The following is a 3346-nucleotide window of genomic DNA, read 5'->3' on the forward strand; positions in this document are numbered from 1 at the left end:
TTTCCCTAAAGTACCCAGACTCACACAGAGAGAAAAAGGAACAAGATCATAGTGACTAAAAAATTTAGACAGCCCTTCTCTGGGAGGGAGCACTGCCTATAAGTGTGCAAGGTCCCAAGTCCTTTGTATCTCTGAGCAGCAGAGTTCAGATGTTGGGACAGGTCAGTATGTCCTGTGTACACGAGTGTGTGAGTTGGTAGGGGGAGGATCACGGGATCGGACCCATCCCAGGCACAGGCATGAGGTCAGTGCTGGAAGCTGGATGCCCCATTGTCCTGGGATTCCTCCTGTGGTTTCGACCAAGCCCAAGCTTAGGCATAGAATGGATGTGGTGAGAGAAGCAAGATGGGAATCCATGACTCGGTGTCAACACATAGCTCACACTGAACAAGGGTCAGGCCCTTTCCAGCTTCCTAAGCCTTAGGGGCCCTGAGAGTCAGACACATGTCTTCCACCCACCCCACCCCAGGTGGTCTGCAAAGGGCGATGGGATGTTGGGAGAGGATTTTCATCATTGGGCTTTGGAAACCACTTCCGTTCAGCCCAGCAATGTTGTGAGCACACCTAGGAGCTCTTGTTGCAGGAAAAGGCACACACCTTTTGCAGGAAAAGTCACAAATGGTTCCCTACAGGCAGGACAGTTTCTGAAGGGGAGATTGAATGGCCCGTGGACTGCGTACTGAGTTTCTTTGTCACTTCTGGCAACATGTCTTCCTGGCCAGGTTTCAGCCTCCTTCTTTCCTTGTTTGGGGTCTCAGCTCTGTGCCTGGGTGCCATCCTTACCTGAAGCCTGGTCAATGCCAGCCCCCAGCTCCCTGCACCTCCTACAGAGGTGAGAGATGGGGAAAACCGAGCTCCAGAGGGCCTGGGCAAAGTACTGTTCCAGACGGCCCTTCCTCACATGCCCTCTCTAACCTCAGCCAGGGCTCCCACCTCACCCTTGCCTTCAAGGGTGTCTCTATCCCTCTCCCTCTCCCACCTCTCTCTTCCTCAAACACTCTGCCCTCTGCCTGGGGTACTCTTCCCTCCGTCACCCCATGGCTCCCCTTTCCAGCAACCTTTGCTTAAATGTCTCTTCCCAGAAAGGCCTTTTCTGAGCACTGTATTTAGAATCCTACTCCCCTCCCCGCTCCCGCTCCCTTTCCCGAGCTCCATGCCATCTATCACCTAAGACACCTGCAGGAAGATGCTTATGTATGATGCTCACGATCTGCGTCTCCCCCACGAGAGTGTTAGCTCCACAACCGTGGGCATTTTTTGCCTATTTTACTCAAGGCTCCATCTCCAGCGCCAAGACAAGGCACGAGAGACTACATCTTTGTTTACAAAACTGATTGAAGAAATAAGCTAAGCTGCAAAACAGGTGTCAACTTCCCCACTTGATTTTTTAACTTTTTTATTGGGAAGGGGGCGAAGGTTTACAGAGCGATGGTCCGTGTGCATTCCACAGTTCACACACCTTTGGCTTCATCTCATTCAGAGCAACAGCCCGCATCCCGCTTCCTGCCAGCGCTTCCGGATGCCAGGCCTCCGTCTTTCTCAACCTTCTGAACTTTGTCCTTTCTTTTCCTTTTCTCCAGAGAAACACTATTTAAAGTCAACTATTTTATCCTGATAACAAAGACCAAAAACAATTCCATTCCTTTGACCTTGGTTAACCACAAGACCCTGCACTTTTTGCTATGCTCGCACCACTCAAAAGAACTTGCTGGAGCAAGCCTCAGGGCTTGCAGCCCACATCAATCAAAACTCTTGATAAGTCAGCCCAAATCCCTAAGGGTGCCCGATTCCCTAGTGAGATCAAGGAGAAGAAATTCCATGTGGGGACAGTTATTCAAGATGAAGGCAGGTGTGTTTTCAGGGTGAGAATTGCCCATCAGGTGAGTCCTTGCTGATGGTCTTAAAGATCTTGAACTCTTGCACCTTCTTGCCTTTCTGGTAGCCCAATCCACCTCCTTGTTCTCACTTGGGGTGCTTGCCCTCATGGCTGTTCATGCTCAGACCGACAGGAGGAGGCCCCTTGAAGCCGCAGGACAGAGTCACCTGAGGCAAATGTAAAGCATTAACATTCAAGATTTGTTCCAGAGATCAAGAATTATATGCTCAAATATATGACTTCTGCACTTCCTGGGCTGACTTTTGGAAAGGGTAGTTCTTTTCGATACGTTTTTCAAGTTGAGACTGAATATCAGACAGTTTGGGGCAGGAAAACCTCAAATTCACTCAGTGGAACCTTGGATTGCTTCAAATAATGAAGGAACCCCAGTTCTTCTGAGCACAAAATGAGCAAGATGCGCCCTCTTCCATTGAAGCATCGGACGGTCCCCATCCCTACCCCTCACGGAACCACCCCGTCGACCTCAGGAAGAGAGAATGGGGGCATTCACTTTTTCTGCTTCTATCTTCCCTGAATGTCCAAGACAGACGGATCCATGTAGTTCAGCAACTCCTGGTGGTATTTAGTAGCTTTGCAGAATGAAAAGCACCTCATTCGTTTCTTCGGTCTGTTTTTCTTCAGGAATGTTAAGCGCAGAAGAAATCTTTTTTTCGGAGGCACCGACCATGGGTCCCTGCCCAAGACCATCCACAGACGCCCCGGCTTTATCATCGACACCAACATACAAGGGCTGCTTTCTCTGCTGGGCTTCAACTTTTCAAGTTCAAGTGGCAGGGGGAAAAAAGCATGGTCTGTCTGCACACTGTACTGGAGGAAGTTTCATCATTTGCTTTAATTTCTCATCAGATCCAACACCCAAGATACGATCCGCCTTGCCCATCACCAGGTACTGTAGGTCTTTTATACCTAAAACCTGGGGGTTTCTGCATGTGGCTCAGGAGGCGGCCTGGCGTGGCTACAATGATGTTGATCCCGTTAGCAAGTTTCTGCCCCTCCACCCCCACCCCCACCCCACGGATCTGTTCAGCAGATCTGTTCCTGTCCCCGTGGTCAGCCCATACCCGTGAACGTGGTGTGTCCTTGCTCCTTCAGCACACCAGCTATCTGCACTGCCAGTTCCCGACTGGTGGAGAGAGTTAAGAACACCGGTTCTTAACATGAAGTTTAACTTCATAAGGAGTTCAGCTGCAGGGATGAGAAAGGTGAGAACTTTGCCACTGGCCTGTTTTTGCAGCCGCTCGGAAACCCCTGTCTTCCAGATGGGGTCTGATACGTTCGTGTTGCATCTCAGTCAGGTTTCTTTCATAGCCCGCCGAGTGCTTTCTTTTCTTTTTTTTTTTAACATTTTTTTGTTTTTAACATTTTATTATGGGCTCATACAACTGTTATCCCAATCCATACACACATCAATTGTGTAAAGCGCATTTGTACATCATTCTCAAAACATTT

The 3346-nt window shown here is 49.3% G+C and overlaps 1 pseudogene; it reads right to left on the reverse strand.

The window, feature by feature from the left end:
• Positions 1-1857: 1857 nt before the first annotated feature.
• LOC101644503 overlaps positions 1858-3346 on the reverse strand; it is a 4533-nt pseudogene continuing 3044 nt past the window's right edge.

The sequence above is a fragment of the Echinops telfairi genome, unplaced genomic scaffold (genome assembly GCF_000313985.2).
Source record: "Echinops telfairi isolate 266 unplaced genomic scaffold, ASM31398v2 ScPeMD7_2010;HRSCAF=2546, whole genome shotgun sequence".
Lineage (NCBI taxonomy): Eukaryota > Metazoa > Chordata > Mammalia > Afrosoricida > Tenrecidae > Echinops > Echinops telfairi.